Here is a 14,423-nt window from a genome sequence, read left to right as displayed (position 1 = left end):
CACTGTGTTTTGAATGTGGGGGTCACCTGGCTTTGTTCTCCCTGCTCCCTCCTCCGACAGTGGGGAAGCTCTAGGTAGGCTCTGTGATAGGAGATTTACCCTGCAGGAGCCAATCACTGTTTGATGAGGCGGAGGGACTGTGTGGACCCACTCTTTCCCCCCCCTTTCCTGCAGAGTAAGCATCCACATGCGGGATCATCCAATCCCCCCTCACCTTGGGGATTAAACTGTATTCTTCCCTTGCTACAGCACTTGTCATAGCTCTCAATACCTGCAGCAGCTCACATCTGCCCAGCTTCCCCATGTTTACATCTTTAGTAATTCACCCTGATGTGGACTGTTATTCCATGAAAACCTATCGACTGAACTGTCACAGTTGTCTGTTTGTATTAGTCCTGCAGCCTGATGCCCATCTGCAAAAATACGTCAGGTACACCTAAATCCATGGTACTTATGAAATAATTGATTTCATCCAGAGTTAGCTTTTTATCCGTGAACAGAAAAAAGAACGATAGATAAGGTTGATGTATAAGAATAGATTTTTTGCTGATAAAACAAATCCAGTAAATGTATCATACATTTTTTAACGACTCACTCTTTGCACCTTTGAACAACTTCAGATGAAATAAAATATCTCTGTAGCTTTGAAGAATTGTGACAAGCTTAATTGAAAGGTTAGATGACGGTTACTGAGATGCTTCACTTCCTTTCTTACCACCCCCCTCAATTGTCTCAAGGAGCAAAAACTTTAATCAAAGTTAATCTTGTACTTTTTAGAAGGGCGGCCAATTTGGCATCATGCGTTGACTATTGTGTTACCTGATAGACAATCAGATGCCTGAAATCATTCTTTCAACTCACTGCTGCAGCCAGGAGCAGGCTGTCTGCCGGTCCCCTCTAACATTGCGGAGTGAGCAGGACCCACTGCAGGCAAGGGCACGCAGCGTCAAGGTCACGCAAAAGTGCTTCAAGACTTTACAGCCTGTGCTTTCTCATATGTCACACTTCGCCTGCTCGAGGAATCTCATCAGGCGTTCTCACGTGAACATCATGCACATGAGCGTCCCTGAATAAAAATGTTTTCACCTGAGATGTGCACACAAGAGTTGTCGATGCAGAGGGGTGACGGCAACACAAGAATGTGCATGTGTGGAGGGAAACGTCCCTGAGCTGACGGTGTCTTCGACATTTAGGCAGCGTTTTATTATCCTATGTGTGATTCTGCAATAGTGGACATGGTGTTGAAAATTCAGCCAGCTGAGCCATGACACGTCACGAGAGAATTTTCTCCCAAGTACAAACAGACAGGAAGATGGACCGCGAGGCGGTCGATCATAGACTGAAAGAGTGAGACGGAGAGGGTAGATAATCGATCCTTTCCCCTGCAAAACGATTTGTGTCAGAAAAAAAAAAATGGGGGAGGGGAGGTAAATGAGTGAGATATGAGCTCCAGGATGAGGCGGACCGCATCTACTGCAGTGTCACTCGTCTCAGGAGTCCTGACAGGGTACCAGAGGGATAACGTCCCTCCCTCTGTCCTTCCACACAGCACTCCATACATCATCTCCCTGCATCCAGCCCTTTCCCCGATGACACTGTCACCTTAACTGTAAACAGACTGTGTTGACAAAGCAATTCCTCCATCAGCAGCTTGTATGTGAACTATACTGACGCTGCAATGGTATAAACACCTCCTGCACACCTTTATGGAGCTTGACTTTGAGCCATTGACACTTGACCGAAATAGAAACGTTTGAAAAATAAAACCGTTAATACGTGTCACTTTAGCAGCAGCAGCATTTTCACGCTGAAAAAAAACCTTCCTGAAGTAGAGGGTCCTCCATTCAAGGTGAAATGAAAAGTTATACTAAAGGACCTTTCCATCCACATGTAAGTCTGTTTTATTGAAGCTTTCACACCGTGCTCAATGTGAATCTCACCGTATTACACAAACCTGTTTAAAACTCAAACGTTAGTTAGAATAACACAAAAACAACGAGCTTCATGAACAGATCACCCGAGACTTTCTACTCAGCTCTTGTACTCACATGAATTTGGATAAAATATCAAACGTTTGGGCTTTTGTAAACTCCTCACATATCACTGGAGAAGTGGGATGGAATTACAGTTACTACTACATCTGTATTTTATTGTACAAAGTGGCATACAAAGCAGAATGTGTATTTATGGGTGATATTAAAATAATGTTTTGTATATTTCTAAATAGTTCTGAGTTGCTGTTTCTCTCAGGATTTTCTGCAGAATTAACCATTTAAATAATTGGTAAGATCTCAAATAAAAACGGTTGTATGACAGCATACTTTGGCTAATACATAATTAAAAAAAATTTCTTCAAGTTGGTGTAATTTTAAATGTAAAATAAATGTATTTGTGGCTTAAATTCAACTCAATCAGTTTATGAAGAACATTAAAAAAAAAAAAAAAAACCCAATAATAATAATTCTTTCTTTAAAAACAATACATTTTATTTTTATTGCACTTTACATTTGTGAATCTCAAAGTGTATAATAACTACACAGAGAGACTGAAAGTCATCAATGACCACAGTGGAATGACGGATATCTCGATTTTAAGACATCAAGAGAAACTATATTCACTTTTATCAGTCACATTACAATAACTTGGTAACTTAGTACTTGTGCTTCACTTTTCTTCCAAATTAACAAGAATTAGTTAAAACAAAACAATAGTGACGTATGTGTTAATATAGTGCATATGCATCTAGTGCAGGTGACATCATGTCTACAAATATCTATATGTCTAATCAGTCCACTTTAGATCATTTATTGCATTTTATAAATTACTTTTTTTTAAGGACAAGATTGTCCGAACAACATCTTAAAGATATTCAGTAAGCAGAATCGGATCCCTTTTCAAAACATGTTAATGCATTTAAACTGAAAATATGTTGTTGGTCAATTTCTCACTTTTTTTTTTTTTTTAACATGCATTTTATATATCATGGTGTTTAATTGAATAAACTTGATACAGTCAAAAATTAAAACATTTAATTTCCAAGTATTTAAATTTGTGCCCTATAGAAAACTAAAAGCTTCTAACATGCTGGATGCTGTGACGTCATAATGATCCAAGGCCGTAGTTTAATTTTATTCATCTGTGTTTTCGACTATTTAGCTATCAAAAGCTTGGCTGTTTTAAATGCTTATACACATGTAGAAATGCTAATCTAAAAGGTTCTTGGGTAAATGTTCTCTGTTACATTCTACCACTTATTAATTACATGTTTGGTGTAAAGACTGAACTGAATGGAACATGACTGCGCCATTTTAAAGTATGATTATAAATGAAGTTCTCCACACCTGTCGCAAACACTGCAACACAGAGATGAACTCAGATGAAAACGTCATTTTGAATAAGTTCTCTGTCGATGGCTGCCCAGTGGGAAATGACACTGGAAATAACGAAAGCTGTGAACTACCCGTCTCGTACACATGATCTCGGTAATTCTATCTGAAAAGCCCATATGCTCATCCATTAAGGGTGACAGGATTTCAAAGTGCATGTCAGGTAGCACGGATTAGATATTCCAGCCTCGTAATCTTATAGCAGTTGTAAATGCAGCTGGTTATTCCAGTCTAGTAATCCTATATATTGCGGCAGAGGTTCTCTTCATTGCAAATAACATACAAGGTTGAGTCAGGAGCGTGCAAGGGCGCGACAGCCAGCGTATATAAACCCTCACACAAAACATAGTGTTAGATAAGAGGCGTGTTCATCCAAAACCCCACAGAGAGCCAAAAGGCATTGTGGATTGAAAGCTACTGTCTGTGATTATAGCAGAAAAACTAAACCCTGAGAGGCAGACGCCATTGTTTCTAAATTCAGTTAGGAAATCATATTCAGTTCGGTTTTTATCTAAACAGCATAAACATCTCTGGTCGCCTCAAGGTTTTTGTTTTAGCTTTAAAAAACAGATATAAAGGCATAACTATTATATAACACATCACATTTAGCAAAACAAAAATGCATTTATCAGGATACTAGGATACCAAGATCTATCTAAAATAAACTCCAGCAGCCTTTTTCTCATTTTCACAAGGAGAAACAATATTTGGCACATCATGTTCAAAAGTAGATCCCCACTTTAGCGCGGATGTTCACAGCGTATCATCTGTCCTCATACCCTGTCTTCTTATTACTATCACCATGAAAAGAGAAATGTAACACTCAGACTCATGTGACAGCCTGAACACTGCAGGACAATAAAAAACCCGACCTCCAGAGTTTTACAGGCTTATCAGCGGCGTGTTACCTCACTTTGAGTACGCCATAAATGATTTAACACACTAACCTAAGTGTAAATAATGTTACGGACAGCATTACTGTCACACTGATGGTCGCTTTACACAAATCATTGAAGGCCATATCAAAATATGTGACAACTTTATGAGGCATAAGGACGCAGCTTTGAGGGTTTAATACCTAATAAACGTCTGCTGGAGGTGGAACCAGACTTTACCTTTCTGCTGTTAATGCAGATCTTCACTTTAAACGACTTTCAGATCTCTAAACTCACCGTATTACTAAGTCCCCCCACAAAGAAAACTAATTTCTTCCTGTTGCATCTGTGATCTTATTCTTTATATCACGACCCAACGTGCATGAGCATAGGTGACAGCTGAGGTGCAGATGTCTGACAAACATAGAGAATCTTGCAGTTCGGCACCCGTTTCACCAGAAACTAAAGAAGTTAACCTGGAGAGTTTGGAAGCTGGAACCTTTCCAGCGCAAACTGGAGGCACTGTGCCACGAAAGCAAAATGACAACGTCATCTGCAAAGAGCAGAAACTAGACGCCCCAGCTCCACACTCGATACCCTGCTGACCTCGGCGTTGCTTCAACATCCTGCATATCGACATCTCCAGGTATTTTCCTTGTTACCTCAAATTCTCCAAGTTCAAAAAAGTTCTCAGGTCCTAAGCCTCTTTTACGTTTGAAACTTCTGATTCTAAAGCTATGGCTTTAAAGTTTTTCCTAAATATTATTCACCTGGTTATAGTCACTGCTGCATTATTTGACCACCTTGGTCTTTAAGTTGCTCCTTTCAGGGATCACCGCTGCAGACCATCTACCGACATGTCACCCAATACCCCCGGCATCCTCTATGGTTACACCAGCCATCTCATTCTCCTCCTTCACTACATCCAGGACTCTTCACTGAGGTCTTCCTCTTCTCCCCCTGCCTGGCGGCTGCATCTTTAGCATCCTAAACCAGCCCAAACACGTCCAAACCATCTCAACCTGGCTTCTCCAGCTCTAACTCTGAACTGCTCACTCTTAGCCGTCCCTCTGATCTGTTTATTTTACGCTCGCAGTTCTTCAGATGTTATTTTTCTAGCACTAACCAAACACTAATACATCAGAAGTGGAAATGTATTACACAGTGGGGAAGGTGACTTTGTTGTAGATTTGTTTGTTTTGTTGAGAAAGACCACAGAATTTCACCACAGGATCCAAAGAAACTCTGTTGAAAGAAGATCTAACCTGTAAACGTTATAACCAAGCGACCATACAGTATGTAGTTCCAGTGAGTCAGTAATACAACATTTTTCAAGTTGAGAATCTCACAGGATCCTTACAAGTAGCCAGACACATAATGCATTTTCTATTTTTGTCCAGTACAAATTTAAAAGGTTTTCTTCCCGGTGCAGTGTTTCATATGTCAGCATAGGGTTTCAAGAGAGAGAATATCAAAAACAAACACATTTCCCCTCTTGTACATTTTTTTTTTCTTTCAAAAAGTAGATAAACTTTTCTCATATATAACTCACCACGTGCATTACGCTGCGTTGAAAACACCGAAAATCCCACAAAGGAATAAAGAAACCCCATTTTTCAGTGCAGCCGGTTTGAAGATCGCAGTGGGACAGCGGCTCCCAACACGGTGTGTTCTGTGCTTTGCATGCACACTTCCCGTCATTGTTTGGGCCGCGGATTTGGTCTGTAGCTGATGGAAACGCATGTGCTCATTCAGAGGACTGCGACTCCACTAAGGAGATTATGTAACTCAGGAGATCAGCCTGGAGAATCACCCTCACAGATGAATAGCCCGGACTAAATACTGCAGATTTAATTGAAATGTCTGGATTGTGCAGCATCACTAATCAAAAAGACAAGTGCTAATCTTGGCTGACTCCTTGGACCCGTCGTGCCACCAAGAGGTGAACGTTCGCCATAATCACTTTTCGAAACCACAACATTTAACACCACAATCCACAGCGGTTTAACCCCCGCTGATTAAATTACACTTTATTACAGCACACGAGCTTTTCTCGGGCACTTTTGCTTCTTCTTCTCTAAATTCACAAGACTGCGCAGACTTCTTCAAATCACACGCTGTGGGAAGAATGACTTCTCAGCCAACAGCCATGCAGGGAGGATGAATGCCACACACCACCCACTGTTTTGACATCAACATTGCTCACCGTTGGACGGGGAGGATCCAGAGCTTCAAGCTCATCCAAAGCCTCCCGAGCTACACCGAGCCTCCTCCTCATGTTCCCATATGGCCTGTGGTTGTGTAGAAAACGTAATGATTACAAACGATGAGTGATCTTCACCAGAGTGAGGCTCAGCTTAAAATTGTTTTCAAACTGCATGCCGTGACGCTCTAATAAAATACCACCGTTTGGAGGTGACACATGAAGCACAATGAGAGATTTTAGCATTGTAATCCTAAAACTCTTGTCAGTAATTACTTATAATTATGAAAAAGGATATAATTTTACTGATATCAAAAGAAACCAAACAAAACAACCTTTGATTTTCCCTGTTTTTATCTAAAATCTGTAAGAAGCTGAAGGTGTATAATCCTCTTAAATGCTTATCGAATTACTTAAATCAACTGTGGATCATTGACATACTGTATTACTCTTCAAATTAAATTTAACTCATTAACCAGTGAAAGAAGCTTGTCGAAACTCACTGGTGGATCCTGTTGGATTAAAAGTCTGACGGGGTCTTAAGAAGCAGTGGTAAACCTCTTTAAAGCGTGATGTTTTGATAGACAGAAGGCAGTTTGATATGCCACAGATGTTTTGACCATCTTGTAAATGTTTCATTTTGGTCAGTGTGGCCAGTGTGCTGTCTTGTTGTTATTGTGATTTTTCAGCTCTTCTATGTAAAAAAAAAAAAAACACATAACATGTATCCTGCTCTCTTTTCCCTCACTTTCCTCTCTCTTCATTATATTCTCATCAGCGTGGATCCCAGGACAGAAGTGAACCTGTGTTTGTGCAGCATGAAGCTCATTTTTCCCCCGCTGCTAGTAAAAGTCCTGGACCGTCCGTCTGCCTGCCGGGTGCTCCTGCTTGGCTCTCGATCATATTTCACACTCGTGCGTAGGATTCACTGGTCACGCGCCAATCTTTTCTTCTGTGTGTTCACCTCGCTGCCCTCTCGCTTGTCCACTCACACTTTGTTGAAAGTCGGTGGGGGTTGATGGAGTGAAGGTAGAACTAAAACAACAACAGAAATAAGAAATACATGTCTCCTTTTAAGTATTCTTACCTGTGGGAGCTGGGTCATCACAAAGATGCAGCTTTACCAGACTTACTAAATCGACAAAGAAAGAAGTGTTTTTTTTATTTTTTTTATTCTGTCAGCAAAATCCAACGTTTCATCATCAAATATATCTCACTTCTTTACCTTCTGAACAACAACAGTATCACAGTGAGATTAAGATTCTAGATAAGAGTAAGAAGCTTCTGGTCAATCTTGTTGTTCCTATGTGGCTTCAAGTATTTTACATTATGTATTTTATGAATGATGACAATTGTATAGTGCTGAGCTGTACACTCGCCTCAAGTAATGACAGTTTCTTCTTCAGCCTCGGAACACGTCTCTCGTTCGATAAAGGTTTCAAAAGGTATTACTAAAAGAAGACATTTTACGTTGTAGAATACGTTTTTAATTAATTGAAGTTACTTTAATCGATGAAACGTTTAAGAATATTTCTGTGTATAACTTACGTTCATACAATTTGACTCAAGTTCGGCATATTTCAATGAATCATGTTGAAATTGACTGATTTACCACGACCATTGCGCCACCATCAACAACTCATTCAGCCTCAGAGGAGGAAGCACATAAACCTTACTCTAGATGTTAAAGACATAGAATTAAACAAATGTTGTCAATTTGTATATAATTTCTATATAACTCTATTCGATCCTCTCATTTGTAAGTATACCTGACCATATATGTGTCAAGCTAACTGCCAATGCACTTTAGAAGAGAAGCCATTCAGAGTAATTGGCATATTACTAATGAAAATGTACACATCATACAGCTTATAGCTCTAGAATAATGCAGATTTGTCAACAGAATGCCATTGTAAAATCATTTCTGGGCTGCTAACCGTCTTTACTTCTTCGCTTTTCAAAGTATTTCTGCAGCAAACCCTTTGTGTTGCACCCTAACAAAGTCTCTGGTTGCTCTGTGCAGGCTCCATGGTTTGCGCAGGAATCAGATAGCTCAGCGTGGTTCCCTTCAGAGGTGCTGAAAAGCCCCCGGATGTGGCCGTGTTGCTTGGGACAGACAGACAGGTATTCAACTCGGAAGTCCGGGTATCTTTTTATCCACTGGTGGAACATGGTCGGCCATTGTTGTCGAGACGTGGCTGCACGGGTTGCTGCTTCAGGTGAATGGCGCGGCCATAAATCTTTAAGATTGCGACAGTGATAGCACTGGTTTTCACACACCGGCCAGCTTGAATGATGACATAAATCAACTAATGGTAGCTTCTACACAAGCAGAGGAATCCTCAGTGTGCTTGCAGCCTCCTCTGTTCCTGTGAAACTGATTGAACAACATTTTTGTTGAAAGGAATCTTTCGCCGGTGTGTGACAGGGTTGCTGAGTAACATGCTGATTAAACATAATTTCTTCCATTGTATTAAGACTTTGTTTACCTCAGTGTGGTTTCTGGTGGATCACTCTCTTTGATCAAACATGAATAATGAATGAAGGCAAGCTGCTAAACCTCTTGGTTTCTTGCACCTGACGCAGGCACTCCACCCAAGAGCCTCATTATGTCAGCAGGCATGCAGCTCCAGTTTCTGATGGGATAATACAAACATTTAGGGTCAGGCATCGCAAGAAAAGATGATCCCTGTCAAAGTCACATTGTTTGATACTTTGGATTCCTCCAGCAAGGAGGCACTGTGAAATATGAGTAAAATCACCCGTGATGGCAAAAACATGGAAATATGAATTTGATTTACAGCTTGTTTGGCAAAAACAACAACAATAACAACATACTAATGGAATAAATAGTTTTTTATTTTTTATAAGAATTGACACATTTTTGTGTTTTGTTTTCTGCAGAGCAGAATTTAATTTAATTGAATAATTTTTTTTTTTTACATTTTTCAATTCTTCAAATTTTTGTGATAAGTTAAATTCTTTCATAAAACTAGTGTACCTGATGTTAAAAATCATAATAAAAGGACAATAAAAACCTCTACTCTCAACAGATAGCTTTTAATGGATAAACACATCTATTGACTTTGTTATTCAGGGATGCTTGAATGATCCTTTAGTCAACAGCAAAAATGTTAGCCAGGTAATTGTCTTGGTATGTACAAAAATCTGACATATATTCTGTACCTATTGTTCTATATCATATATATTTTATCTAATTAAATACTGTTCATGGATGATATTTAGTGTGATTACACCAGATTGTTTATAAATTGTTTTCGTTGGTATACAATGAATTGTTATAGTTTGTATATATTAAAAAAATATTATGCCAATTGATTGAGGCCATATTAATAGAAGAACATAAAGAAGATTTTGCTGTGTTGAATTTTCTGAAAATGTCAAAAAAATATAGCCCTCTAATCAAAAATCTAGGAATTCTATTCTAAACACTCCAAAGCTTCTTTCTTCAACATTTTATCATTTTATCCATAATCCTAAAATGACAACTTTTCCTCTTTTATTGCCTTCCTTTGTGGACCGAGTGTGTGATTATGGAATAAGTGTCGTTTTCAGAATGCCTCAGGTTTTCACTTTGTCTGCTGTCTCATTTAAAAATCTCATAGCTTTATTTACCGACGACAAAAACAAACACGTCATTGTCAAAAAATGAGAAGAAGTTCCTTTAAATCACAGGAACCTTTGCATCAGGTCCATTCATGCTGAAGCTGACACTGTAATTAAACACACAAACACGTGTGGACTTCCCTCTTTGGGGAAAAGGGGGCGTCATCCATCCAGAGATGATGACTCTTTGTCTGAGACAGGAAGCTGAGGCTCATCATGAGATCTCCACGTACATAATGCATGAGCTCGCTCAATGCAAAGAGAAGCGTACATCCACACAGAGCTGTTTCCATCATGTTTTTACCGCTTACTGGGCGGATTTAAAGGTTATCTTTTTTAACCAAGATTTCATTTTCTCACTTTATGATTCCTCCCTGTTCTCATCAGTGAGAGTCAGATCAACAATAAACCACATCTGCTGCGTAAAGAGCCCAAACATTTTCTCTATGGATCTGCAGTGCTCCAACAAAGGCCCACGGAGGCTGCATAGGTTGCTTATGGGGCACAAAAACCAAAAACCTAAAACAAACTGGCGTGTTCAACACAAACCACACTGTACAGCCTACACTCCTGCCCTGTGCACAATCACAGAGCTAAGAGTGGGACGTGAAAAGGGGGGAAGAGGCCCCGGGACTGAAATGTTGATGAAATATTAACTCATGCAGGATATTTAAAGCCACTGACATTCTTTTTCTAGGCATGATGGAAGTGGTTTCCACAAAGATGTGCAAGCAGCCAGCAGCAGAGACTCAGACTTCCTCCCGAGTTGAGTGACGATGTCCATCAGACGTCCACTGGACTGATTTTGACTTTACGTGAACCGCTGGTTCACAGATCTGCACTTCAAACTGATGATTTAGAATATCGCTTCATGGAGCCATCAGCATTATAGCCCAATACTTATTATGCTGCACTGATGACCATTGACTCTTTTCTTTAACGTCTCCAGCAGCTTTCACTTCCTTCTCTTTTCCTTCAAACATTTACTGAATTGTGCCTCGTTACGAATGTTTTATGTTAAGAAGATTGAAAGGACTCACTCCAGAAGCAATAGTTGCTGATACTGCTTCACTAGAGAATGAATTGGTGAACATGTCTAAGCTACATGTGAAACATGTATTAGTTAACTCATTTGATTATCCTATTTCTTCTAATAGTTTCTCCCCTATTAACTAGTGGCTTATCTATAATAGATAGATAACAGGGGTTCACAGACTTAATTTAAACTATCATTAAAGGCAACACATATGTAATGAGGTCATAAACAATTATATTTTAATCTAAATGTAGCTTAGCTTAGCTTATACAACAGAGAAAACAAAAGTCTAATAGATCTATTTCATTTCTTTTAAAAAGACAATGGACCAAATTAGGTTTGACAGGGGGAGTGTTGGGTTGCTAATTAGCCAGTAACCATTTGAACTAATGGTTCAAGTGGTTTGAGGTTAGAACTTCCTTTCTTTCAGCAAACAACATGTTAGTGTCATCGATAACATATGGAGCGTTAGCCAATAAGATATCATAGAGCATCATTAGGATACATTAGTTAATGTTTTTTCTGCTCCTTGTAGCATTTTCAGATACATTTCCATATATATCAGCCCTGTATTACCATGTTCACATTCACAACTCACTGTTTTATTGTATAATAACTGTCCGTTCATTCATACGCCTGGACTTTCTTCAGAATAACCCTAAAACATTGAGGAACAACGAAGCAAAAATCCCTTATGTGTCAACTTGCTTCATTTGGACACCACATGTTGTCGCCTCATATGACTCGCAATTAAAAAAACAACAAAAACATGTCTATAAAAGAGATTAGATGCACTTCTTCCACTGTCATGGCTCTCTGTGTTCAACACTCCCTCCATTGGCCAGGTCGGCGGGCTGCTGTGTTCTGTATCAACGCCACATTAACACCTGCTACTGCAGCTTACTGAGTCGTGTGGCCTGATAATCGCCACTTTCCATGTGACCTTACACCTCTCTGTTTATTCAGGCAACCTTGTCATTATGTAAAGGAAGGTTTCCCTCACTGGTCTGCTTCCACATTACTTCATGTCTCCTAGTTTCATGCACGTTAGTGAGCGATAGAGCATCTGTCCGCCCGATGCTTGTGCCGCATGCTCTGACAGGTCTGCCGTCTCCTGTGAGCTGGGATTCATGGTTGGCTGACTTTAACCTGGGCCATTTGTCACCCCCAGAGGGGAAAGGGAGTGTGTGTGTGTGTGTGTGTGTGTGTGTGTGTGTGTGTGTGTGTGTGTGTGTGTGTGTGTGTGTGTGTGTGTGTGTGTGTGTGTGTGTGTGTGTGTGTGTGTCACTGTAGGGGAATATTGATTCTCCATATGACTGAGGAAGGAGCAGAGGTGGAGAGTCAGTTCAGTGAAATTAGATATAAATTAGGATTAAGGGGTTAAAGCCACTGGCACTGTTCCACCACAGATCTGTTAGACCTGTAAATATTGTAAACTTCTCTTAAAAAATATAATTATTTGATCAATGTGCGTCCGTTCAGCTATTTAAATTTTCTGGTTTGCTCCTTTTAAGATTGTGATTTTGTGTTCTTTTAATTCAGAGCCTCAACAAAATCACTTTTTTTCTTAAAATATGCTTTCAAAAACAGCCGCTCTTTTTTTTACAATCATTGCAGAAATTGATACAAACATGTTGTAGTTACAGGATTAAATCCTCTAGAGGGCAGTGATCCCTTTGTCTTGTTCCCCTCCCCATGACTTAACTGTTTTCTTTGTAAAAACCGAATATCTGAGTGTATCACTTTAATTGTCACCCTGAGGGAAACACCTAAAAACCAGCTGATGTTTACATCACTGTAAAGAGTCCAACTGGGGCCTCTGCAATATTAACAGCGGTGCTTCTCAGGTGAGGACAGGAAACACCTCACGGAGTGATCTCAGGACAGGAGGTGATGAACGAATGAACTCCTAACGATGGGGTGTGGTCTGAAGCGGGAGAGGCCCTGTTTGGATTACCTCCAAGTCCCACAGCGCTCCTCTCCTAATTACAAGCTGGTAAGCACAGTGCAAGCCTGTCCGACTACTCAACCACGCTCCTGTGGGCATGCTACCCTCCCTGAGTGACACACACACACACACACACACACACACACACACACACACACACACACACACACACACACACACACACACACACACACACACACACACACACACACACACACACACACACACAGACAATAACAACAACACTGGTGGTGGCGGCCACCTGCAGCAGGCCCGTGTTCCTGCTGTCTGTCCTTGGTTCTGCTGCTCAGGCCCATCTGCCTCCGCCTGCTTGCCCTGGTTTGCTGCAGAGTTTCTGCGCCGCGTCGACGGATCAAAGCAAGACTAATGACTACAGTGGAGCCGTAGCCACAGCAGCGAGGCCCCGAGTGCTCCGGCTCGCAGTGATGTAGTTAAGCCACATGCAGACTAAAGATAGCAGAGGACGAGGTGGCAGCAGAACCGCAGATGAAAACACGCCGCAGACACCAGTGGAATTACGTCGTCTTCGAAGACATGTTTGCATCTGCTTGTGTTTTTCTTAAACTGTAGCAGGAGAAACAACCAGCATACATATGCAAAAAAAAAGAGTATTTTTTCCCACATTCCCCTATTTTGCATGAAAACTGAACTGCAGATCCACAGAAAAAGTTCAATGTGAAGAATTACTTCCAAAAATGTTTTTTCCTCCTTTGCCGTCATCTTTTCACCTTTTTCTCTCCGTCTCCTACTCCGCTCACATTCCTCCTCCTCCACCACCTCCTCCTATCTGTTTCTCCAACAAAAAGACTATTAATAGCACATCCTGCTCTCTTTTTTTTTTTTTTTTTTTTTTTAAACGGCGCTGGGCGCATATACCATGCACTTAAAGAGAATCAGAAGCAGTAGATACCGAGAGGCATTTTGAAAATGTCCTCTACGCTGCCCGCGGCTACAAAGACGCTGGCTGTGCTAAGAATAACAACAAAGCGGCATTTGATCGATTCATGGCATTTTGTATCAGCTCAGATGCTCTTCAGCTAAAATTAGCTCCTCAAATCATTTGCAGACTAAATACTTTGCAGAACAAAAAGCTTGAAGAAACATTTGAAAAAAAAAAAAAAAAGAAAAGAAAAAGAAAACACCTCAGCTTGTACTGATTTCATATTGGAAACATGGAGAAAAACACACACACACAATAAACACACTCCACACGGTTTCAGATGAATTATAATTGGCTTCATTATTGATATTACTTTTTCAGGGTTATGATCATTTGGAAGGATAATATGCATTTTTAAATTCACATGTTTTTTTCTTCTCCATAGAT

This window comes from Lipophrys pholis (assembly GCF_963383615.2).
Source record: "Lipophrys pholis genome assembly, chromosome: 4".
NCBI classification, from domain to species: Eukaryota; Metazoa; Chordata; class Actinopteri; order Blenniiformes; family Blenniidae; genus Lipophrys; species Lipophrys pholis.
Note: the sequence above shows the minus strand (reverse complement) of the source record.